At 40.3% G+C, this 26864-nt stretch overlaps 1 protein-coding gene across 7 annotated transcripts in view; it reads left to right on the top strand.

Moving 5' to 3' along the window:
• OSBPL6 (oxysterol binding protein like 6) overlaps positions 1–26864 on the top strand; it is a 201375-nt gene that overhangs the window by 86510 nt on the left and 88001 nt on the right. For all 7 annotated transcript variants that reach the window (XM_045857496.1, XM_045857330.1, XM_045857605.1 and 4 more), the window contains exon 2: positions 6473–6654. The gene's annotated coding sequence lies outside the window, so the exon portion shown is untranslated. The remainder of the gene's footprint in view (positions 1–6472; positions 6655–26864) is intronic.

Below are 26864 nucleotides of genomic sequence, written 5' to 3'. Positions count from 1 at the left end.
TTGAAGTCTTCCCCCAATTCATGAGTATTTGGGGCATTAGTTAAAGTACTTCCATAAAAATGGTTTTATGAGTCACATTTTCATATTTCCACTTAGGATATATGTTGGACTCTCTTAGCAGTGATCTAAGACATCACAAACTCTACATTCTCTTTTTAATTTACCAAAACTTTTCTTGTTTCCTTGAATCCATCACCTCCTTGGAACTTCTTCATTCCATTTTGTTTTCTCCTGTATTGCTTTACTAACAGGGGAGATTTTCACTGGAGTCCACTTTCTGAGAGCAGTTTTTTTTCTCACTTCATCTGAGTTATGCACAATGAGGGAGGAGTGAAGAGTAATGAAACCATACCAACTTGCCACAGCTGGGCTATCTGTTAGGGCCAGGCTCAGCAAACCAGAGTCCAAGGGCCACATGTGGCCACCAGTCTTTTATAAATAAAGTTTTTTAAAGTCCTCACCCGAGAATATTTATTGATTTTAGAGTGAGAGGAAGGGGGAGAATGAGAAAGAGAAAGAAAGAAACATTGATGTGAGAAACACTGATCAGTTGCCTCCCATATGCACCTGACCAGGAATTGAACCTACAATCTTTCGGTGTACTGGATGATGCTCCAACCAACTGAGCCACCCAACCTGGCCAGGGCTGTAAATAAAGTTTTATTGGAACACAGCCATACTCATTCATTTACTTACTGATTGTGGCTGCTTACCTGCTACAATAGCAGAACTCAGTAGTTGCATCACTTGGTAGACTGCACGGCCCCGTAAAACCTAAAATGTTTACTCAGCTGGACCTTCCCAGAAAAAAGTTAGTGACTCTTGCTCAACAGCATACCACTTTCAGAAGATTAAGGTATGTCCGAAGCATATCTCCAGTCCTTTAGAGCTAATGGTGTTCTTTCAATAAAAATTTTAATAAAATTTTATTCATCTGAGTAATAAACAAGCAGTTGCTGAAATATTTGTTCTTTGGATATAAAACACATTATTACTCCTTTAAGAAATATGTAATCAGAATTCTTACCTGTATAATCAGTCATCTGGATTTTTGTCAGTATTAACAAAACTGTTTACTTTGGGAAAAAAACTTCTTTGAATGTTAAATAGGTGCCATGTCTTCCTTTTTGTGCTTGGCCTTTGGGATTTAGAGAAATAACACACTTTCCCTGCCTCCAGAGAAGTATGTGTCAAGTCAAACTAAGTCAGATACAAGCCAAAAAATAAGGACACATTGGCCAAGATCATAGAAATATAACAGGTTGAGAAAAATATGTTTTGTGTTGAGGAAATTGTTTTAGTTTATTAGCATGTTGACCATATTTTATATCATTTCAGTTGTGTTTCTGAAAAAAATGGATGTGCTTTATTTCCCTTTATTTCAGTAAGAAATATGGGAGGCCAGATAGCATCACATTCTGCCCTGTCAAATGTAAGGTCTTCTCTTGTCCCTCCCAGATGCCTGCTGGCCCAGGTAGCTGCTCTGCCCCCGCCCCCCTTTGGAGCTGCCAATGTCTTCTGAGGTCCTTTCTTGCCTCCAGGGTCTCTTCCCATTTGTTCTCCTAGCACTGCCTTCCTGAAGCATGACCACATGACTCCCTTGCTCAAAACGCCACCCCTGTTCTCCACAGCCCGCTCAGTGAAACCTGGTCTCTCATCAGTGTTTGAGACCTTCCACACTCTTCCAAACCTCCTTTCTGCCCTTCTTTCCCTGCTCGCCGTTTTTGTATCCTAGACTCTGGGTGCTGGAACTACAATCTGCACTTTCCTGTCTCTTGATTTTCATATACTTTTTCTCGCTGTTTGAAACCTCCTTTGTCCATTTGTGATTTTTATTTCTTGCCTGAATCTACTCATTTTTCAGATGCCTTCTCTTTTGAGCAACTTTCTCTGATCTGCTTCCTACCCAACTCGTAGACTTCAAGCTGCAATTAATATTCTCATGCCCTAACTATCCATAGCACATTTTCTGCTTTTGTATCTTTACAAGATTATTGATGGTTTGTTTTTTTTTACTATTATCTATGGCTGAATTCTAAATATAATAAGCAATCAACAAAAATGAAGGGAAGAGCTTTTTTTTATTGGTTATTACATTTCTGAACAATGGAGCCTCAGTTTTCCAACTTAATTCATTCCAGAAGGCTGTTCAAGATGCAGTTTGTTCAAAAACTCTTACAGGTGACTGGTCATACAGGTATCAGCATGAAAGGGTTGTTGGGTCGAGAACTAAAGTTTTGTTCAACAACTGATACCTTTTCTCCCCCGTGAACAACTTGGTTGAGCACCAAATTTTTCAAGATTGGAGACATTCAAGAACTGAGGTTTGACTTTATCTTTCTTGGTGTCTGGCTTAAATGCTTGTGTATAGTAACTGACTTATTGTTGAGTTGACAAACCAGTACTTAATGGCAGACGTGAAAACTCTGTTATTGTACCCAGTGAATTTTAACTTCTTTGATATATGTGGTAGCACTAATGAGATTAGATAAATTTCCAGGTTAAAAGTCAGGGATTGGCAAGAAAGCCACAGGGGCTGCTGGTGAAAGTGACTGGAGTCGGTGTTGCTCATCTTCAGGAAGTCACCCAGCACAGCCTGTTTCCATGAAGGTTCTTGGGTTGTAGCGCTAAAACTGTCTTCTCCCAGGACTTAGACACACTGTGGAAACTCAGTGTGTTTGGGATTGTCACAGGTAGAAAGAGAAGGCAATTTTCTGTCTAAACATAGCTGCCAGTGGGGGACAAAAGCAAAATAATAATTTTTTCACCAAAGTTCTTAGTAGATACAGTAGGCAAAGTAAACAAGATCATGTTGAAAGGTGTCTTGTACCATGTCTTGGACTAGTTTTCTGGGAAAGCCATTTAGGATGTTTAACACTAACTTAAGACCCATCCTTCATGGAAATAAAGTTAACATTGAATCAAAGGCAGGGGCCATGTAACTTAGAAAATAGTCAGAAGTGTCTTGTCTCTTATTTTTATTGTGAAATGGACTTTGCTGTGTAGACTGCTAACTTTGTATACTGCTCCTCTGCCTATTCTGGTTGTCTTTACTGTCTTTACCACTTTAAGAATCTTTCCTTTAGTATTTTACAGAGTGGTGGAGTTTATCTTATATATATTTTGCATTCTGTGCATTAACTTAGTAGCTACACAGGACAGTTTAGTCTTCAGTGGGTATGACATGTGCTCTGAGAGGCTTGAATAAGAAACAAGTGGAATGTGTGGGGAGTGTGCTGGACAAGAACATGCTGTACAATGGGCAAAATTCAGGCTGTGGGAGGATGAGTCATGCAACTTACAGGAAAAATTCTGTTGCAAAGATAATGGATCGTTTGCTTCCTGAATGAGCCATTCAGAAGGAGCTGTTGCCAAACCACCAAACTCCCCTGATGATATTTTGCAGATAGTCCTCCTGGAGTACTGGTTGATACTGGAGACTTTGTTCGAATCGACCTTTCCAACCTTTACAACTTTTAGTTTATTAATAGCTTAGAAGGAGACCTTTCTGGTCTGCAAAAGATGTTGTTATATTAGAACATGATTCTTTTTGTGTGTGTTGATAAAAACCAGTATAATTTTTGTTCAGGCATCAATTTTGGTTATAGTTTTAAGAGGAAACAACCTCTTTTGTTCCCTGAGTTTATTTCTTAACGAGAGCTTTGAGAAGTTATCTTCAGTGTGTGTTGTCACAAGGTGTAACCCGACCTGGACTTTATAAGCTTAGTACCTTTGGACTTCTGCCCTGCACACAGTTTACATGCAAGGTAAAGCAAGACCCTGTACCGTTCCTTAATTGAAATAAAGTTTAGTTGCCACTTGGTTAACTTCCTGGTTTTTAAATAAAATAATATATTAGTCACCTGGAAATTTGGAATTTAAATGTGATGACATAAATCTTTCTGCCCTAATCAAGTGTTTCAAGATGAATTAAAATGAATATTCCTAGTATTTCTGGCTTCAGTAACTCTCAGGGATGATCAGTTATATCTGAACCATGTCTTGATGGCTTGGTAATTTTTTATGCACAGTAGTCATCCCCGCTAAAGGCTGTAGAAGGGACTCCATTTTATCGTGGTTATCTTCTTGAAAGTTGCACAGAAGGTCCATGCGAATGTTAATTATAGTCTCAGAACAAGCTAAAGCCCTTATTCCTTGGCATTGTGTACATACTGTGTAAAAATGCATACTTTTGGCCCTGACCGGTGTGGCTTAGTGGATTGGGTGCCTTCCTGCAAAATGAAAGGTCACTGGTTCGATTCCCAGTCAGGGCACATGCCTGGGTTGCAGGCCAGGTCCCCAGTTGGGGGCATTTGAGAGGCAATTGATCAGTGTTTCTCTCTCATATCATTGTTTCTCTCCCACTTTCTCTCTCCCTTCCCTTCTCTCTAAAAATAAATCAATAAAATATTTTAAAAGCACATACTTTTGTGCAAAATGGAATAGATTGATTTCTTACAAAGTAGGTATAACTAGAAGCCTTGTAAATTTATATTTTAACTCACACGTACTGTGTGCAGGGAACTGAGGTCTGGTTCCTGGCTCCTAGGGGCCACACAGTCTGGTGGCAGAGATAAGAGGTGTAAGAAACACATATGGCCAGGACCACCTCACGCCAGTACAACTGACCAGAGTGCCAGGTGCCATGAGAAGCTGCCTCTTTCTAGCAGGGAAGATCTGGGAAGGAACGGAGAGTTCTTGTTTTGAGCTGAATTTCAAAGGATGCATAGGCAAAGATGGGGAAAGGGGAAAGGGATGACTGAAGTGGAAAATTGCTTCTTGGGCCAATGTGTGGTTTGCATAGGCTTGAAGACAGGACACGCACTGTGTGCGATGGGAGAAGGAGGGGGAAGTCCTTAGGCGTGGGTAGTTGTATTCACCCTGCCTTCTCCCTCTCCTCTGCTGCTGGCCTGGGGGAACTGGAGACAGCAAGGAAGGCTTGGTCTCACCCCGTGGCCCTCTCTCCTTCACCTTCTCACTTGCCATTATCCGATGGTGAGAAGTTATGGAGAATGAATGGGGGTAGAAGTCAGTAAAAAGAACTGCATTTTAGCACAGGGGACTCTTTGCCACATTTTTCTTTTATTTTCCTTTGTTAGTATTCTCGGCTTTTCTAAAGCTTGGCAGAGTCCATTACAGGAAAGAAAAAGGAAAAAGGTAGGTAGGAGAGTTTCAGTACCTGACCACTCATATTTGTTCTGCCTATAAGGAGATGGGGTTAAAGAGCACAGATTGGGTAGTGTTTGCCGAAATTAAATAGATCTAATGCTGAGCATACAAACTAATTGTGGTAGACCCCAACCTTAATTCTTTAATGTCATCATCGTAGTCATTAGTTAGATTATTTAGGGACCTACAAGATGCATGGACTTGTCTTACTCTATAGTAGAGATTTTTAAAAAATTTGTAGAGGTGGAGGGGGGTCTAGAAAAAAATCACTTATTTTTTACAGAAAAATGGTGCTTAAGGGAGCATTCACGGCATAGGATGTTGGGTAGACAGAAGTCTTTTGTACTTTTATTAAGTCATAATTTTTCAGGATATGTATCTATATTTCTTTTTTTCTCCATAAGTAAAAAGAGGAAAACTAAAACAGAATGAAAGAGTTAGTTTGAAAAACAATCAAATCTAGGAAGTATTTTCTTTAATTTTTTAATTTTTTATTGTTGTTCAAGTACAGTCGTCTCCACCCCCCTCCCCCCTGCCCCGCCCCGCCCCCATCTCCTGCCCCAGGGAGTGGTTTCTGAAGCCTCCGTGGGAAGAGACTGGCCTGCGGGAGAGGCTTGAAGGAGCAACTGCTGTCACATTTCAGGACCAAGGACTAACGGTTTAGCTTCTACTCCGGAAATCCTGAAAATTCTTGTTAGGATTTTCTCTTTCTTTTTTTCCTTAAAGTGAGCCTATTTTATCTTCTCATAAAATGTTGTTTCTTTGCCTTCTGAGGAACTGTGTCTTTGATAGTGTGATCAGCTCTCTCTGCTACAGGACTGTTCTGGGAGTTAGGGCTACTCCTCCTGATTCTAGAGCTCATTAGCGACTGTTAAAGGGTCTTTATCAAGGCACAGGTACTGTCCATTTATACGCATGTGATGAAGCCACCTTATACCTACCATTTTTAAAAACTGAGGTTTATATTGAATTGGCGGGTTCAATGTATTTCTGGAAAATATACTTGGCCCCTTTTAGAAAGTATTTGCTATGTAAATGGAGAGTTTTCTTACTCCAAACTCTGAGTAAGATGCAAATGATCAATGTTGCTCATTGCCCAGGAACACAATGGCTGTGTCTTGGAGATGACATAAGAATGGGCCAAGGAGGTAGGAAGCCGAAACATCCCTATGAACTTCCTTCTCAGAAGATAAATTGGAAGGAAGCTTCTGATTGGCCCCAGGCAGTCTCCACCTCCTCCCGCCCAGAGGCTCCTGAATGGCCTGTGGAGATGTACTAAGTGACTGTAATCTTTCTTTTTCAGCTTCTGCCCCTTGCTGCAAAACAGCAAGAGAAGGAAATCAAGGAGCCACTCCTGCAATTTACCAGATAAGCCCAGCAGGGTCAGTAGAGTTCCCAGAAAAAAGCTGCAGCCATCTGAGGATAAACCCCGTCAAACAGCTTTTACCTTAAAGCCGACCTGAAAGAGGGATTTCCGGTTACAAGGTGAGCCAGGAGGACACCAGCTTAAAAGCAAAAGCAACGTTAGACGCAGGGTTACTTAATAACAGCAAAACATTAGTGAGGCATTACCAAATCACAGGAAGGTGTTTCTGTATACCTTTTGTGTGTATATCAGATCTACAAAACATGTAATCCTGGTTATGTTTAGTCATCTGAATAAAAAGTTCTGCTGTAATTGTGTTAAGGATAGGAAGTATTGTAGAAAACATGCCAAAGTATTTGTTAACCTCTGTCTAGCTGCAGTGCAGCATCAGGTGGAAATAAGACATTCCCCTTTTCTTCTTGAGTAATGAACCTGTGGACCTAAGACTAAGAATGCTTTCTTTATATGCATTTATGCACACAAGCCCACCTGTGTATGCATGCAGACATTCTTAAAATGCATTCATTTTCTTTTTATAATCTTTCCGAGTAAACAGGTAGACAGCTGCTTGTTTTCTTTTTGCCCATGAGACTGAAATAACTAACATGATACAAGCAATACTTATTATGTATGGGTACTATAGACTCCTTGTCATCTTTGATATTTGCAGTTATTATTTTCAGAGCCATGGCACATAATGCTGTTTGACATCTTAGGCTCAGTGACTAAAGTCTTCATAATTTGCACTTACCCCTCCTAGTTAGTTATGTAGAGCTTTCTGGGAGCCTGCCCCACTAGAGCTCTTGGAGAGCATTTGTAACCTGTGTATCCCTCTTACTTGCCCTGGGACAGGGTTGCTGGTGGTGGTGGTGATAGTTCAGACATCTGCAATTTGGGAGATGCTCCCAGGTATTCCAATACCACTTCTGCCCTCTCCTTGCGTGGACTGGTCCCTCTCGATAGGGCAGAAACCAAAGATCAGTGATTTGGTGTAATCCTTGTTATGTGAGAAGCTTTTTGTTTATTGCTGCATTATTTAAAATTACATTTCAGAGCAGAGCTTGCAAACTGGTGGCCCCCAGGGCAAATTTTAGACTATATATTTTTTAACTTCTGAACATTTTCTTTTTTAAAATTTAATTAATTGCTGGCATTGTTGGACAGTCTGGAAACTTCACATAGAAAATCAGATCCCTGGCTTCTTTCGGAAGGTTAGCTATCTGGTCCCATTGCTATTCCAAGGGCTGAAGTTTGCTAAGCTGTATCGTTCCCTAAGTATTAAACCCAACCAGCCTTAGAGACTTAGCTATCTCTCTGGCACCTGCCAGTGTTTGTGGTCAAGACTCCTGCTTGAAGCACCCATTTCTTCTTACATGAAGTCACTCCCTCGTACTTTACACATGACACTGTTAGTCTTTATTCTCTTTTGGGATTTTGTTGTTTTCTTTAAAATGTATATGCTTTGAGAATGCTCGCTTTCTGAAGTTAAGCTGACACCTGTCAGGCTTGCCTATGAAGAAGGAAGACTCTTCCAGAAACAGATGGTTCATTGTTCTTAGTTTGGAAATCTGATTGATGATGATAAAGTGTGAATCATTCTTTCTGGACCTTGAGGTTGTTCTTTCAGAGTCTGAGCTGTTGTGACTAAGGCTTCCATTGCCTGATTTGACTATCTTGGTCCCACGCAAGTAAGGCAGATTCACTTGAGGTGGCTTTTTGTTTGAATGACACTTGTAGGGATTTAGAATCCATTTTCTAGCTCTTTACTCATTCTGGACACCACAGCGATTCAGCATGCAATGTGTATGCGTCTACACATGCAGAGCTTTCGACGTTGAGAAATCTCTCCACAGGATCAGATGCACCCTCAAGCACAGTGGGCCGTAGTTAATCATAACACTTCTTCCCCATCTTGGATAACTATATATTACTGGGAACTGAACTACTTACAGTAACGTTCCTGCCAATTTGATACTGAATCAAACTTTTATATAATAACAAAGTGCTTCAGTCATGAAAGCATTCCACATCACAGGGTCCTTATGGGCGGAGCACTCACTGCTCTGCCTGCATTAGCTAAATCATCGTTTACAAGTGGGGGGAAGCTGACTCCATCTCAAAACAGCAATTCTTATCCCAACAACGCATTTAAGTTCAAACAGGGAGTACATGTTACTTCAGCAGATTTCAGGCCCCAGGATATCCATTTTTAATGTTGAAGTGAACAAGAAGGAAGACCGGCTGGATTAGATGTTTATTTCAGGTAATTTACTCTCCTTCTGGCTGCATTGCTTGGCTCTGTCTCATGGAATCTCTTATGTCAGTGTTGCCTCAAATCCCTTGATACTTGACCCCATGCAAAGATGAAATGTACGTGAGTCCCTTTGACTATCAGGTTTAAGTTCATGGAAATAAAGTAACTGGAAATTTGTTTCCATGCATTTGCTGGGTTGTAAGAAGGAAATTAAACTCTTCTTTAAAAGGGAAAAGCAGGTGATCGGTACCTCATTTCCTTAATGAAATGCGTCTATTTTTATTATTCTTTTGTTATAGGAATTAGTTTGTATGCCTGTATACTCAGAAATGCTTTCAGAAAGCCCTTTTATCTTTTTTTTTTTTTGGAGTTCCTGTTAATCAGCCTCACATTCCATTTCACTTAAATCCCTGAGAAAGGATAAATAGGACTGAAAAAAAATGGAACCCAACTAGGAAGTGCTTGGGAGCCATTATTAACATATAAAACAGGTCGAGATGTGGTAAGAAAGGTAAATTCAGAAAATCATTTCACCAGTCAGCCAGTATAATGTGGTTCTGCAAAGACTGCAGAGGATAAAGAGTGCTGAACCCCCGCATGACAAGGGAGCAGATGTGTATACTTCTTTTTATCTCTTTTGAGGATCATGAGACTCATCCCTCGGGTAGTGGAGATGGAGAGAATAGCCACTGAGAGCTGGCAAGTAGATGCCACCTGACCTGCCCCATCCTCCTCCTTGGCTGTCCCTCCTTCTCTGTCTCTCAGATTGAAGGGAGTCTCTTCTGTTCAGGAGGCACCGAACTCGAAACAACTGCAGGGGCTAAGAGGGAGGTAGCAGGCCCATAGCCAGCCCTTCTGTCCCGAAAAGAGGAGTGAGAAGGCATTGACGTTTCCTTCTCGGTCTTTTGAAAAGATTGAGAGCAGGGGACCAGGGAAGAATTTGTCCAGATATAAACATTGTGCACTAGACCAGTTCCTCCCTGGACATTGTCTGTCTGAATCTGGTAGGTGAGGTTTTAGAAAAATGAGTCACCTAAACATCAGAAAGATTTACTCCAGATTTGAAAAATAAAGTATATGTTAAGTGCATATCCAGTAAAAGTAGAAATGAAGAAGTAATTGAGGGAAAAAAGGATAATATTGTTCATGTTGGGGGTTTCATGTATAAGTAGTAAGAAAAAGGGGGATTTTTGTTTTGTTTTGCTTATAAATACTTTTTTAATTTGTTATTAAATTTACTGAGGTGACATTGGTTGATGAAATTATATATATATTTCAGGTATACAGTTCTATAATACATCATCTATATATTGTATTGCATGTTCATCATCCAAAGTTAAGTCTCTTTCCATCACCATTTATCCCCCTTTACCCTCTGTTACCTCCCCCCTTCTCCTCTGGCAATCACCATACTATTGTCTGTTTCTATGAGGTTGTTTGTTTTTTTTTCTTAATTCCTTCACCTTTTTCATCCAGCCCCCAACTCTGCTCTCCTCTGTCAGCTGTCAGTTTGTTCTCTGTATCTGAGTCTGTTTCTATTTTCATTTATTAGCTTTTTTGTTCATTGATTCCACATATGAGTGAAACCATATGGTATTTGTCTTTCTCTGGCTGGCTTATTTCACTTAGCATAATGCTCTCCAGGTCCACACATGATTTCACAAAGGGTAAGATTTCTTCCTTTTTATGGCCAAGTAATATTTCATTGTGTAAATGTACCACAGCTTTTTTATCCGCTCATCTACTGATGGACACTTGGGATACTTCCAAATCTTGGCTATTGTAAATAGTACTGCAGGAATTTTTGTTTTTCTAAATATTTTTCATTGTTTTTTGTTTTCTCCCTAGTTTTTTTTTAAAGATTTTATTTATTTATTTTTAGAGAAAGGGAGGGAGAAAGAGAAGGAGAGAGACATCAATGTGTGGTTCCTTTTCATACACCTCCAACTGGGGATGTGGCCTGCAACCCAGGCATGTGCCCTGACTAGGGATTGAAGCAGCGACCCTTTGGTTCGCAGGCCAGCATTCAATCCACTGAGCCACTCCAGCCATGGCTTCTTCCTAGTTTTTTTAAAAATACCTTTCATTGAGAAAGATTTCAAATTTATACAAAGGTAAAGAGAATAGTATGGTGAACTCCCATGTGCACCCACCCAGATTTATTGACCCCTTTCTGCTTTTATTCTGAAGTTTTAGAGGTAGACATGTCATAATAACCTACGTGCTCCAGTAGGCATCTATTACTGTGCACATTTTCTGCAAAACTGTAGTCCTGTTGTCACACCTAACAATATGAATAATAACCTTTGATATCATTTACTCCTTATTCCATATTCAAACTTCTCTATCACATTTCTCAAAATTGTCTTTTTATAGTTGGTTTATTTATATCAGATCCAAAGCATATACATTTCATTTGGCTATTGAGCCTCTTAAGTTTCTTTTATCTAGAATGTTCCCCTTTTTCAAGTCATGTACTTGCTGAAGAAACCCAGCCACATGAGCAATAGAATGATCTGCATGCTGATTGTTTGGCTGATTGTTATTTAACCTTTTCCTCTGTTGTCCAGATTACTAGAAACAGCAGGTTAGATTTAGGGCCCCGATTGGATTCAGATTCTACTTTTCAGTGAGAATTCTGCATCCACGGTACCTTATGTAGCATCACCTCAGGAGGCCCATGTGGTCTGGTTGCCCCACTTCAGCGATGCTGAGTTTCAACAGTAGCTTCAGGAAATAACATCCTCATTCATTGTGAAGTTTCCCTCATCAGTTTTTTTCAACTAATGATTTTATCCATTAGTAATCATTGAATACATTGTTTCATTAGGGGTTGGAAACATGGTGGTTTCTGCCCCCCATCCTGCCCCACCCCACCCTAGCATTCCTTCTACATTAATTAGCGGGAATTCCTTTGTGAGGCCCATTGCTTCATCAGCTTTATAACATTGGACGCTAGTATTCGGGGACCCTGAAATACACCTCACTCAGGAAGGGCAGAGTAAGTACTCATGCTTCCCTCTGAGCGGACGGTTTCAGGGGCAGGACTTCATTTTCTACCAAAGGCAATCAAAGATGGCTCTTTGTTTTTTTAGGGGGAGAGTTCCTCTTTTTCTTGAGTATTATTGTAAATTCATGGGCTTTTTTTAAAAGAATATTTGTTTTAGTTAGTTGAAGTGATTTTTCTCCTATAAACAAAGTGTTTTTTTTTTCCATGGGGAGCCCTTTCAAATGACTCCTGTATACACGTGCAGAAAATAGAACTTCTCATAAGTGAATCGCAGTGAATTTCCACACACCGGACATTCCTAGATAATCAGCATCCAGATCAAGATACAGAGCATTCCAGAGCCCTTCTGTCTCGTTGGTTTCTTTGGCCCTGCCGCTTGGTACAACTGGCTGCCCCAGCTCCTCTGGCTCATGTCATCGTACAGCCTAAGAGTCAGCCATTCCAGGAGCTCCGATGCCTTTTAAAGGAAAATGGAATTTAGAAACTACAATCTGGACATTAGGACTACCCAGTCTTATCAGTTCTTTTTCAAGGGACATGGTAAGAATAAATATAAATAAATAAATACACACACACACATATTACATATATACATATATAAAAATATACACATATATATTTAAAAATAAAAATTTAGGAGTTCATACTGATTTTTCCAAGTTAAATTTATGGAGTGTTAATATTATTTGATTTTATATCTGTATCTGTGAAAATCTTGGTTTAAAATGACATGCACAGAACTTATTTATTAAGTACATCAAATGGTTTCAAATGAATAACTCAGCACTAATACTACTTATTGTTTTATTTTCATACAGAGAAAAAATATAGTTTTATTTACCTTTTATTATTATCATTATTTTTTCAAAATTTATGTATAAGGTCAGAAGATGAATTTCTCCCTCAAGTCCATTTTTGTGTCAATGTGGATGTTTCTTGGCAGTGAGATTCAATCTATGAAGTCCTTAGTTCACCAGGTAATTTGAGTTATTTGCAACTCATTACATCATAAGCAGGAGACGCCCAGAAGTGACAGCGGGGTCATTGTTCTCTCTGGGTGACGGGCTGATTTGTGCCGTGGTGAGTGCAGGTGTTAGCGTTCACCCGCACTCACAGCGCAGGTCCAGAAACAGCAGTGAGGTGAGAGCTGTACGTAAAGCAGAGGTGCCCAGCACTGTTGTTTTCCCGCCTTGTTTCATTTGACAAATGGATATTTTGTGGCTGCTTACTGTGGACTGACATTTTTCCACCTTGGTTGGTCGAGTGATCCAGTACTTTGATTTTGGGATACATTTTATAGCATTTGACTCTAGGAGAAATGTAAGAGTTCATAGAGAATATGGACATTGGTAGCCTCGCCCTTTCTCCCCTCCCTCCCTTTCTGCCATCTACCCGTCCTTCCTTTTCCCATGACCAGGTAATTCTTTGACAGTGAAGCAGACTGCTAGTGATGAGAGAGAAAAAGGAAGGCTGCTTCGTTTCTCCTTTAAATTTTTCACCTGTTTTCCCAAAATGTCTCATTCCCAAACCACAAGATTGGGATCCAGTATTTGTGATTTTTTTAAAAAATGTGTTTCTGTGTGTGCAAGAATGCTTGATACTTTAATTAGGCTAACTCTGAGGGCGATTTAAAATTTTATTGGCTTTTCACATTAAATGAATAATTCTGGGAAATACTGTGTGTAGTGAACCAACAATAGAGACCTGCTTTGAAAGGTTTGGCTTTCGGAGAACAAGGACGTATCAGAAGCAGCACATCTAAGCGCTGCCCCGTGAGAAGTTGGCCGGAGAGGTTGGACTCCAGCTCATAGGCTCCCCCAGATGTCAGCTGTGTAGACTTCTAAAGGTCTGAAATTCCAGAAACAATGGCGGTGTAAACAGATGCATGTTTATCATGTGTCCGATGTCGCCCCTGCTGTGCCCAAAGTGTTCCTCACTCATGAAGACGTTCTTTCCCCCGTTTGCTCACCCAGCGAAGTCTGTTGAGAACCTACTCAGTCTGCACCAGGCACTGCTCTGTGCCCAGGGTTAGAACCAGAAGAGCATGAAACAGCATAGGCACAGTCCCCAGGGATAGGCAATAAGCCAGTAAACCCAGCATCGAACTACTGAGCACAAGCAGTGCTGTGAAGATAATGAGAATATTTGCTGGGCAGGGACAGGGTATGTGCCCATTCTGAGGTGACGCAAACTGAGAACGGCAGGTCACTTTGCTGACTAAATTCTCATGTGTAGAATACTAAGTGTGAAAGTACTGTGCAGTTTATTTAAGCAATAAGTACAAATTTAGCATTGGAATTTACTTCCCAATGTCTAGTTGTTGTTGTTTTATCAATTGGAACTATAAATAGTTAAACCCGGAGATTAAAATTTCTTGTTTTGTCAGCTTCTGAAAACTAGAAAAGCCCTGGGTAAAGGGAATCTGGGAACTCTCTAGAGTATATTTGTAACTTTGCTGTAGACCTAAAATTATTTCAAAAATAACACATTTAAAGGAAACAAACTGGTGAAGAAATGGCAAAAAAAAAAACAAAACCCAAAAGTTGCAAATAGAAGTAATTTACATTTAAAAAAATTTTTTTAATGCATGCATTTTCTTAAAACACTCTTGGACTAGTTAGGAAATTATCCTTCAGATGGAAAGTAGCAAATCTTTTTCACCTGGGCTTTTAAGGCTTCGAATGAAACTGGCATCGTAGCTAAAAGAACAGGGCCCAGCTAACAACCCTTTGCACCTGCTACTGCTCAGGGTGGGTTTGTTTTAACGGAGTACAACCCCCCCACCCCCACCCCCCCCCCCCCCCGCTTCCTCTGAGTTGTTGATTCAGTGGTATGGATGAGCTCAAGAAATTCCATTTGGAATAAGTTCCCAGGTGACATCCTGATCTGGGACCAGCGGCAGAACTTCTGTGGCAAACAGTTAGCACTGGCTTTTTCTAAGTTTGGGATTTGGGGAAAAGTAGCTTTGTTCATCCCAGTTCAATACCAAGTGACGTTTCAAACCTTCCTTTGAACCCCTTACACTTCCCCATACTGTCGTTGTGACAGGACTCACCAAGGACCCAGTGTCTTTTTACTGCCCTCGTCTGCTTTCCAGTCCCAGATTCTGTTGCTGTTGTCTCTGGTTCTCACCGCTCTGGGAGGGGTTTGCTTTTTATAACAAGTCCCTTTTCTGTTTTTTTCAGTGGTGTTTTGAAGTGAAATAGATCCCACATTCACTCTTCCAGCTTTATCCCATTATGTGTGTGCATTTTAAAGTAATTTTTTCTGTCTTGATTTCCACAAAATCCCATGAGGTAAGTTGGACACAGAAGTATCCTCTCTGCAATGAGGAAGTGAAGACCCTGAGACACAAAATCATGTAACTTGCTGTAAAAGGAAGGCTCTGGCATTTTTTTTTTAATCCTCACCTGAGGATATGTTCACTGATCTTAGAGTGAGACAGAGAGAGAAAAAGAAAAAGAAACATCGATTGGTTGCCTCCCATATATGCCCTGACCAGGGGTCAAACTCACAGCCTAGGTATGTACCCTGGCCTGGAATCAAACCCTCAGCATTTTGATGCATGGGACGATGCTCCAACCAACTGAGCCACCTGGCCAAGGCTCAAGCTCAAGCTTTCTGGTGTCCATGTCTTTGCTAATTATGGTGTACCATGAATACGATGCTCTTTTTAGACCTCAAATATGGTTTGTTAAGCCATCAGGACTCCTGTTCCTTCACTTTATATCATGTCTCAAGTATTTTTGATACCTAATTAACCTTAATGTGTTATTTGATGATCATCCTGTATTTATGTGTAAGCTATATTTTAAATAAGGATAGGCCACAGAATCCATTTAAAGACATAAACCAGTACATTAGTTTCTATTTTGTGGATTGTTGTTAAAGTACACATTTTTTTTCTCCAAATACTCTTGTCCCTAGATGGAAAATTTGCAAACCTTTTTCATAGGGGCTTTGAATAAAATCGTGTTATAGATCAAATCAGTCTCAAAATTGATATTCCTGATATTTAAGCGTCCTGCCCCTGCCCCTGGCAGTACGCAAGGTGTCTCTAAGTCTGTTCTCCTTCACAGTTATTTGGAGGAGAGGCTCAGGAGAGCATGCTTAATAATAGTTAGCACATTGCACAGATTATTGCATTGACTTCTCACAACTCCATGAACTAGGTGTTATCCCTGTTTTATAGAGGGGGAAACTGAGGCAAAGAGAGATTAAGTAAATTGCCTGAGATTTCATCGCTAGGAAATGGCAGAGCTGGGATTGGCTCCAAACCCAGGCAGTCCTTGGTATTTTTCAGTAAAGGAAGATGAAAGGAAAAAACACCACAGGGTATATGTAGCGGTGTACTGGTAAATGTTTAAAAATAGGCTCTCAGGGAAAAAAAAGTGTTAATTTGCATGGCTGATTTCAAGTTCCCAAGAGGACGTCTCTGAAGGCTGAGCTAGGGAGGGGCGTACACAGTTGTCCCCTGAGCTGGTGCACGGGCGGCTCAGCTGGGCTCAGCTCAGCTCAGCTCACCGCCAAGTGTGTGCAGATCACCACACCTCAGTTAGGTGAGTTCACAGGGCTGGAGGACCTGGGCTTGGCAATAGACCACAGTTCTTGTCAGCTGTTCCGTCCCTCCTGTAACAATGAGTAAGCATGACTGAAACTAGTGCTTACGCTGGATGCCAAAGCAAGTAGAATTATGGGCACCCTGATATGTAAAGGTTTGTATAACCATTGCTATTCTGGAAAGATGGAAGTTTTTAAAAAAAAATCTAATTAAGGTTCCTGACCATGAAATATCTGTGATTAGGGAGATAATGGCTAGGAAGTTAGGTAGGTGGCAGGTGCAGTGATTCTGTGCTTCCAGGCTAATCCATTAGCGGTGTTTTGAAAGGATTACGCTGCTGCCTGCCGCCTCTCTTCGTATTCCTAATGTACGACTCGGCACCAGGGAGAACAGAACCTAATAATGGTCCCGGCCTCTGGAGTACCATTAGCAGCCTGCGGAGAGGGGTCTTTATTCGAGGACAACCCAGAGGTTTTCTTTTGGGAATGCTGAGCTTTGTGCAGACTTTCTCTCCAGCTGGCTACTGAACAGATAGAGAACTCTAATCTGCAAATTATTTGGATTAGTTTGGGTTATCTTCAGGCAAATAGAGTGAAATCAAAAACTGACACGAGGGTGGTTCTCTACAGGCAGCTTGTGAGCACAGTCATCTGTTCTTAATGGATCTGATGCAGGACTTCGGTCCTAACTAAAATGATAAGCCCGGTAAACAGTGGGAGTGGTTTTTGTGGCCCATGACATCAGATGACAATAATGAAAGCGACAGGGTCCCCACCCTCAAAAATTGTACAGAATCATAGCAAATAAACAATATAGTGCTTGTTCAGTAATATACATGCATAAGTATAGAAGGAATACAAATTAAAGTCACAATTCTGTCTAGTAGAGTAGGAAAGATTTTATAAAGATGAAATCTAAGCAAAATTAGTATAATATTAATGCCTGCATGTTATAAAAGTTATTACAGCTGATAATACAGGAACTTTTTATTGTAAAATATACATGGAATTTACCAGCTTAACCATTAAGTGTGTAGTTCAGCAACATTGAACATGTTGCCTTTGTTCTGCAACCATCACCACTATGGTCTGAATGTCTGTGTCCTCCCCAAATTCCTGTGTTGAAATCCCAATCCCCGAGGTGGTGGTGTCAGGAGGTGGGGCCGCTGGGAGGTGATTAGGTCATGAGGGTGGAGCCCTCATGAATGGAATTAGTGCTCTTATGGAAGAGACTTAAGAGATATCCCTGTCCCCTTCCATCATACGAGGACACAGCAACCAGATGGCCATCTGTGAGCCAGAGGCAGGTCATCACCAGGCACTGAATCTGCTGGCGCCATGACCCTGGACTTCCCAGGACCTAGGACTGTGAGAAATTAATGCTTGTTTATAAACCACGCAGTCTGTGGGGTTTTATTCCAGCGGCCAAATGGACTAAGACAGCTGCCTTCCATCTCCAGAACTTTTTCACCTTCCAAACCGAAACTCTGTGCCCATTACACATTAACTCTGCATTCCCTTCCCCTCATGGACCATGACAACCACCCTTCCCCTTCCTGCCTCTATCAGTTTGACCACTCTGGGTACTTCAGATAGGTAGAATCATGTAATACTTGTCCTTTTGTGTCTGGCTTATTTCACCAACCATAACGTACTCATGGTTCCTCCATGTTATACCATGTGTCAGAATTTCCATACTTTTTAAGTAATATCTCACTGTGTGAATATAACACGTTTTGCTTCTGTATTTATCCATTCATGGACACTTGGGTTGTTTTCACCTTTTGGCTATTATAAATAATGTTTCTATGACTATGGGTGTACAGATATCTGTTCACATCTCCACATTCAGTTCTTTTTGGTAAATACCCAGAACTGGAATTATGGAATCATATGGTAATTCCATTTTTAATTTCTTGAGAAACTTCCATACCATTGTCAACAGCAGTTACCATTTTATATCCCTAACAGTGATCTAATAGAGTAATTCAGGAACATTTTTAACCTCAGCCATTTCGTCTGTTTCAGCCAGTTCTTCCTCATACCTCAACTCAGTACAGAAGCTGTTGTTTTGATAGCAAGTTGCTCTAGAGGGTGTGTGCTGTTGCTGCCCCAGTAAGGGTTCACACACATTCAACATGCAACTGTGAATTGTTAGTGAAGGTCACGAAGCAGAGGCAAGATCTTTTGGTATTTCCCACTGCTGCTAACTCTGCACTCTGCTGACGGTCAGTACCCACTAGCAATCATGGGGACCATATTCCCCAATGTTATTTTTCCTGTTAAAATGTGAATTATGACATTGCCAAAGCTTCCTTTCAAGACATGTCAGCCAGGGCCAGAAACAAAGTGATGGATGAAAAGGGGCTGGCAAATCTTAGGAAATTAGCACTGGTAAAACTGTCCAGTGATGGTATTAGAATGGCCTCGTCAAGAGTCCGAGGCAGAGACTCCCTTCAAAATTAAATGTCCTGTGATCCCATTATATTAAATATGTTGTACAGCTTTTATGCCCGTGGATTTTTTTTTTAAACCTGTATGGTTAACAATCACTTTAGAAATATAAACTCACGAGGATATCTTTTGATAATGTGATGAAAGCTATTGAATATCTCCCTAAGAAAATATAATGCATGTATATCCAACACTTTCCATATTTCTGGGGTTTAAAGAATGTACTGAACCTGTTCATGCACCCCAGATTAAGAAGCTCTGTAAATTAGTATTGTATGCCATCAGTAACATACCATACTCAAAAAAATTGGATTTGGTTCTTACTTTATTCATTAATTTATTAGTAAATCAAGGGTAAAGTACAGTGAAAGAATTTGCCACAGGGGCTTTGATGTCGAATAGACTTAAACTTTCTCACCCTACTTTCCCTGCCTGTGCACTGAAGGACAGGAGACTTCCTGGGCGTGGATGGGAAGTGCCTGAGCACAGAAGGAGCCTGCCGTGTTTGTCGGCATTTTCTCCCTGACAGGCTAGGGCATGATGGGAAGGAGGTTATGCTAATCTCTTCTTGGAACTTTGACCTCAACTAATATTTTTGATGTGCTGTTTTATTACTCTATAATTTTTTGAAAGGCCATTTATGCTTTGTTAATTATAAAATTAATAGATGTCCAGAGAAGAAGGATTATGTGGGGAAATAGTATAAGTGGTAGTTTGGTTGTTCAGGATGAGAAGTATTTCCTAATCTACTTCCAAAAATAATTTTTTGAAGACTCAGTTCTGAGAACAATTCATTGTATAATGCCCACTAGCCAACAACCCTGAAGCAGGAGGAAGAGTTGGGCCTTATTCCTGGAATTAAAGTATAAAACCGTACCAAGTACAAAATTAAAACTAGATTGGAAAGTACATATAATCACTAAATCTAGGGCCCAATGTCTTCATTAGAAAATACATTAGCTCAAATGATAGTTTTCAAATACAGACATTGTCACATTATAACTCAACAGAGATCAGTGTGGTATTTGAAAATGACTGATTTAAGCTGAGTTTCAGGACACTGCCATATGAAGTTACCAATAGGTAAGTAGAACAACTCTTAAATTATTGAAGAAAACTAGAAGCAATGTGACCTAAGGGAAGTGAAAACCTTTGGTTTTACAAGACAGTTACTTATTCTTGAAATATAAATGTCTAAAGTATAATAAGGAGCTATTCCCCCTCTTGAGCCAAGTCACATCTTTGGCATAGTTTCATGTAATTTGGACAGCAAGAAGTGAGTTCCCCATATATCATTTGAACTGAAGAAGTACATAATTAACATTGTCTTTTATTGTCATTTTAAAGACATGGCTGTTAATAGTTTATGAAACTCATGTCTCTCTTTTGTATGTTTTGTCCATGGCTTTGCTCTCTGTGGTTTCAGTGCCCTGGGGTCAGCAGCAGTCTGAAAATATTAAATAGAAGTCCCAGAAACAAACAGTTTAGAAGCTTACACTGCACACTGTTTTATAAGTAGATGGTGACACTTGAGCTAAAAGTGTGAAAGTTAACTTTTTCTTGCCCTTTTTTCTGTTGGAAGGTAATTTCCTCAATTTTATCTTTCTGATCTGTGTATGACTAGATTTTTCTGCAGAATCATTCTGTGCTTCACTAATATAATTTTCATTACTGCTCTTAAATTTAGCCTCATTATTTATTTCCTTAGTTTCTTACCTGTGCTAGTTGCCGTTGCATCTGAGCCTGTCTTACCTCTTGTACAAAGACTCCATTTTTTAATAACAATGTTGTGAACATGTAAATCACTTGTGTGCTCCAAAGCTACCTCTTTTACTAGAATTAACATGACTGATAAGCCCTCTGTCTATCTCTTGCACGTAGTTTTCTCTCCTTTGGGGGGATAATCTTTCATTGTGTTTTATAGACATATTTGTTTAAACATTCTTCTTTATGTGAGATCTGCTCTTTGTCAAAAGATTATCTGTGCCAATTACCCTTGGCACCCTTCATATTACTTGGTTAACATTCAAATCCTCCTCTTATACTTCACCTTGGAGGGCTGGATGAGGCAGGATGTAGGTTTGTCTATTTTGTTTACTTAGTAAAGGGATTTAGGAGACTGGGAGGATTAGAATCTTGGTCAGTCACAGCCAGAGAACTTGTCTCTTTGTATACATCTTTCCTTCTTAGTTTTATAAGTGTCTGCACCACAAGGCAGCCTGGGGAGGGGAGACCTAACTGGGGGTGCACTGGGACCCGTCCATGATGTTCTTCCAGAGCCAAGCCTGAGGAAAGCAGTGAAGGGCAAGGCAGGGCTGTGTTCTTGCTGCGCTTCGATGGCCTCAGGAAGCTCTTCGAGTGTGGGGAGGCTTTCCCTGTGCCTTTGGAGGAAGCTGGTGGAGTTGGCGGGATTCTTCTCTTATAACATCACTTCACTGTCTTGAAATGGGGAGTCCTGTGTTTGGTTTCATACATCCTCTTTGGTCCCTGAGTGAAATAGTCTTTTGATTCTATGACATGTGGTGGCCACTATTCCCTAGTGTAAGTACTAATGGTCTTTTTTTTTTAATCCCTTTAGTCATTTTGTAGGAAACTGCTTATCAGATCTTCCACTGATTTCTAGTGCTTCTCTTCCTGAAGTTGTCCTTGATTTTCTTTTTCTTACCCATGAGTTAATGACCTTAGAAATACAATAGATTGCCTATCCTTTCTCTTTTAGGAAAAAGAAATACTTTAATGTATAATGACAATGTAATGACCACAATATATAATGACAATAGGCATTCATTGCTCTGATCCTGATCTTGATGGAAAACTAATATATTCCACCCAGCAGTGCAGTGACATTTGCATTGATAAGATCAATCAATAGGAATGCCCTGCCCCGGGTGGCTAGGCATGGGGTCAGCTAATGTGGCTCCTCCTAATACTCTGTAAATAGTCAAGCAAATATTGAAAAAGACAAGCCATTAATAACCCAAACACTTAATTCAAAATGGAATCTAATATCAAAACTATAAAAAATTATACCCTAATTGTATGAAGGCTATATTCCAAATTGAAGAAAATCTTGATCGAGCCAGGACTTATGACAAAGGTCAGCTGCACTTGCAGAAAAGGAGGGTCTTGAGAAAGGGCAGAGAAGGCTTTGCTTTTGTTAGACTGTCTTCTCACGCCTGGGACCCTGGTCGGCCCCAACCAGGAAAAGTGGTGTCAGCTCCTCGGCATTGGTCTAGAATCCTAAGTGTAATTCTCTAAAACTCCAGATTAAATCACCAGGGTTGAAAAGAGGACTGAGAGCAGAATATTTGGGGGGTGGGGTGACTGGTGTTAGGTGGATGAGAGAGACTCAAAAGATACTGTTTTACTCTTGCCTTAGTCACCTACACACTGACGGTTCCCGAATGATTTAGAGACACTTAAAGGGAAACAGAAATAGACCTTTGAAAGGGAAAGTGTATCTTTCAAATTAATGGCAAATGTAAAGGTCAGTTAAAACCATATAAAAATCAGTATTGAAAGGAAAGGCAGATTATTTTTTTTAAAAGCCATCAAGCATTAAAGGAAACAGAAGAACCCAAAAGTAGAAAATGTCAAATGATAGGCAGAGGTCAACTGTTAGTTATAACATTCAATGGAATTGGGAAAAACTTCATTAAAATTACATTTTTTAAAAACCAACCCAGTGGGATCATTACTACAGGAACGTATAATACAAAATGCTACAGAAAGTTTAAATGTAAAATTGTGGACAGATTTCATTTATCACTTGCAAACGGAAAGAGCAGATGACCTCAAATAAAGCAAAAAGGTATTGAAATCCACAAAGAAGGTCATTTTTACAATAATAACACATGAATATAGAATTATTATAAACTCTTCCATGGTAAGTCTCATTGTTTCAGAATATTCTGAATACAGCCTACATGTCCCAGCACAAGAATGGTTAAATGTATTGTGGCATATCGTGTGGTGGCCTTATATGTAGTGACTAAGAGTGGTGACATCAAAGTGTCTTTGTTCACAAGGAAGACTTTCACCAGTACATTGCTGATTGAAGAAACCATATTGCAGATAGTACGGGCATTATTCTCCTACTTTGGTTAAAGCAGAACCAAAATATTAACCATTGTTACTACTGGGTGATGAAACTAGAGACAGTTGAAATATTTTCATCCATACCTTTAATCTTTTTATGGTAAATGCAGTAGATAATATTATTATTTGCTACTATCCACTGCCTCACCCTCTGGGAGGGTTACACTTTCATGCATCATTGACCTCAGTTTGGCCATGTGACTTTCTTTGGCCAATAAAATGTGAGTGAAAGGAACTAAGACATGCCACCTCCAAGCAAAAGCATTGTGAACTATCTTGTGGTTCAGCCCCAGCTCTGTTCCTCCTTCACATGGGGGCTGCATCTCTGGCCCAGATAAGTAGGACCTGGAGGAGGGCAGCAGCTGACCTCTAAAGGACACGCAAATGAGTAAGAAATAAACCTTTCTTGTAGGAGCTTGAGATTTTGTGATTGTGCTACCACATCATAACTTAGCTCAGGCTAGGTAGTCCCCAGTTTCTAATGTTTTTTTTTCTGAACACGTACCAGTTCTGATGCCTTTGAACAGCAAGTTCTAGATGTCTTCCCTGCTACCTTTTGCTTTAGTTAGGTCCCTGGGTCATAGATGTGAATTTTATGTCACTCGGTGTAAATGCAACTGTTACAGTACTTAATATCGATAAGAAGGAGGGATGAGATGGGAAAATAGGATGTCCATCTTTCATATTGCTGTTATCTCCAGCCACAACACTTTTCTCATTGAACGTAAAAATTATGTTAGTGTTGACTTTAAATCGGTGGTCTTTTTTTTTGGTGTAGAATTTTGTTTAGCCAGTTTCTGAAAATGTGCTTTGATATAGATGAAATTAGTGTATATATTTTTTAATGTCACAGCCATTCTTACACTCCAGGAATAGAAAAGAAGTAGTGCAACCAACTAACAGTGTTCACAGTTCCTTTTGTTGTGCATTTAGCAGTGGAGCCGATGACCAAACACTTGACTTATAATCAAGTCGGAGTGATCTCATTCAACCTTTTATCAGGTCCTTGAAACCTTTTGTTAAAAATAAATAAAAAATTAATAGAAATAACAATAACCTCAAGAACCGTTCTTAGAACAAATTTAATTCTCTCACTCACCTTTTCTTCACTCTTTATATTCATAATTGCACTTCAACCAAAATGCTGCTCTTCCATCATAAACAAGTTATCCAGAAAATGTCACTTTAAGTTAAAACAAAAATAAAGATGTTAGCATTGGTCTTCATCAGGAGAAGTGAAGTTGGATGTGGTTAAGGAGGGAAAGAAAGTGCAACAGAGGAGATGTTGGCCCTTGATACAGCTTGGATTGAATTGACTTCCACATGGATGATAGTTAAATGCGTTTGGTTGTCTCAGCCTCATCTTTGAGGGCCCTTGAGCTCATCATGGAAGCTCCACACTTTCAGCTCAAGCGTTGGCATCTGACATTTGGGACCAGAAGGCAGAGGACTTCACATTAAGGATCCCAGTGGTGTTCTCACTTTCTGTTGCCTGATACCACAGCTTGGCTTGAGAAATTTTACTCATGCTTATCAAACTGCTTTCACAAAACAAACGTGTTAGATGATTATTTACACGTTGATTTATTACTACCTTTTGCTGATACCAAATGGAACCTTGTCTGAGCCCAGGAAAGAGCTCTATAGCTCATTGCATTTCTATTGGCCCCAAAACTAGTTTTGAAGCAAGAGAAAGTTTTCCAGTTTCTGGAGTAAGTAGCTTTTGTTTTTCCTGCAGTGGCCATGAAGATAAATCTTCAGAAAGGATAACAAGTTTTATTCGCTGGATTGTCCATTTTTTTCTCATTTACAATAACTTTCCTTTTAATTGTGGGGATATTTCTTTTGAATATTCTTTATAACCTGGTAACTATTAAAATCCTGCTTAACATATTCAGGCTCACATAATCTGTTAACATAACATTGTAGATTTTTTTTTTAAGATTTTTTAAATTTATTCACTTTGAGAGAGAGAGAAACATTAATGTGTGGTTGCTGGGGGTTATGGCCTGCAACCCAAGCATGTACACTGGCTGGGAATCGAACCTGTGACACTTTGGTTTACGTTGTAGATTTTATATAGCCCTGCATAAAATTTAATTTATTTGCAGGTACAGAGTTACAGGATTTATACACAAATCACTCAATATGCTTGTGTCATTAACATAATCTATTAAACATTTGTCTTCGGTCTAACTTTCTCTGATCCCTGACAGAACTTTCCAAATGTTTGTCTCCATTTCAGGCCTCAGTTGTACCTCCCAGCCACGCGTCTGAAACCATACTCATGGCCTTCTGTCAGTTCTAGGTTTCCCTTGGCCAGCCCTCACTCTGAATGCTGAAAATCTGGGAATTATCCTCTCAGTTTCTCACCACATCTCTGGTCCATCATCTCTTGCTTCCTTATTGGACCTTCCTCATCTTCATTTCCCTAATTTGGTTCTCCTAATGGCTGCCAAAGTACCTTTATTTAAACATACACATCTTGTTATAAACCACACCCCTTTGTGGCTTCTTATACTTAGGGTCAAAATGCTGAACTTGGCCCATAGACCCTGGTAGGACCTAGCCTCTGCCTTTCTTTGACCGTGGTGGCCAGGACCCCTTCCTGGATCACACCGTGCTGGCTGCCCAGCATCTGGTTAATTCCTATCTATCCTTCAAGTCTCAGCCCACACACTCTTGCTCAAGGGCACCTCTGACCTCCAGATCCAGTTAGTTCTCCTTGCCCTGTGTCCTCATAATACCCTGAGGGGACTGTTTTTCGCAGGGGTATCTAACCTGCGGCCCATGGGCTGCACACGGCTCATGATGGCTATGAATGCAGCCTAGCACAAAACTGTAAATTTACTTAAAACATTATGAGATTTTTTGTTATGATGTGTCACAATGTATTTAATGTGTGGCCCAAGACACCTCTTCTTCTCCCAGTGTGGCCCAGGCGCCAAAAGGTGGGACACCCTCTGTTCCTCAACAGAAGCTTTCCCTCATAACCTGTGCTAAAGCACTTACCCAAGTGTCCTGCGCTCCTTTCCAGGAGTATTAGCATTAAGATGGGACCTAGAACTTGGCCTTCTGTCTTCTTAGAAGGGGATGAAGTTCACTTTAGTGGTCAGTCTTTTGGGTCACAGATGGGTGTGTAAGTGTTTCACTTCACACTAGTATGCTTTAAAAAGATTTGTTTTTTAGCAACCTCTGTTGCCAGTTGAACAATGCTTCTCTCAGACACAAGTTTTTAGCCTTAGTGCTACACTACAGACTTTCCTTATATGAATCCAGGTGAGAAAAGAAGCGGCCCTTGGCTGTAGGTCCGTGAAGCAACTCCAAGCATCACCCCAGTGTTGGGGCCTGCCTGTCGATCTCTGGTGCCTTCCAGCATGTTGGATGTTGGTGCGGAGAGAGTCGTGTGTAGGTGGGCTGTAGTCCTGTGGTGCAGTAACAGTGGATATACATATTCCTTGGTCCTTCCTACAGGCTAGATCAAATGATACACAAACAGCATGAGCCCTTCTGCCTTTTGTGATGGCTGCTTTGTGTTGGATTTAACCGTCACATACATGACATGACTGAACTTAACTGGACACAAGTATGGACTGAGTTCTTACTATAATCCGTTAGACAGGGGAAATTAAACTTCATAAGAAGAAACTGTGTACTTTGACACGAGGGGCCGGAACATAGCAACGCAGACAGCTTTAAAACACAGAGAACATGAGGGAAGACTGTGACCTGAGCACGAGGTTTCTCCCCACTTCGCTTGGTGACAGACTTTTGGTGTATATTCCTGCTGTCAGCCTCCCCCTTAGAAATCTAGAGGAAGAAACGCCTCCTAATGTGTCAGACTTCTTCCCCTCACTAACATTTTTCCTGAATATAATTTTTAATTTTTTAAAATTATTTACATAAATTATAGTTTGTTTTGCTTTGAGATGTTTTGGACCCTCTGACTCTTT

The sequence above is a fragment of the Phyllostomus hastatus genome, unplaced genomic scaffold (assembly GCF_019186645.2).
Source record: "Phyllostomus hastatus isolate PE091 unplaced genomic scaffold, TTU_PhHast_1.1 phas_contig_1, whole genome shotgun sequence".
Taxonomy (NCBI): Eukaryota; Metazoa; Chordata; class Mammalia; order Chiroptera; family Phyllostomidae; genus Phyllostomus; species Phyllostomus hastatus.
This window is presented reverse-complemented; position numbering and strand designations above follow the sequence as displayed.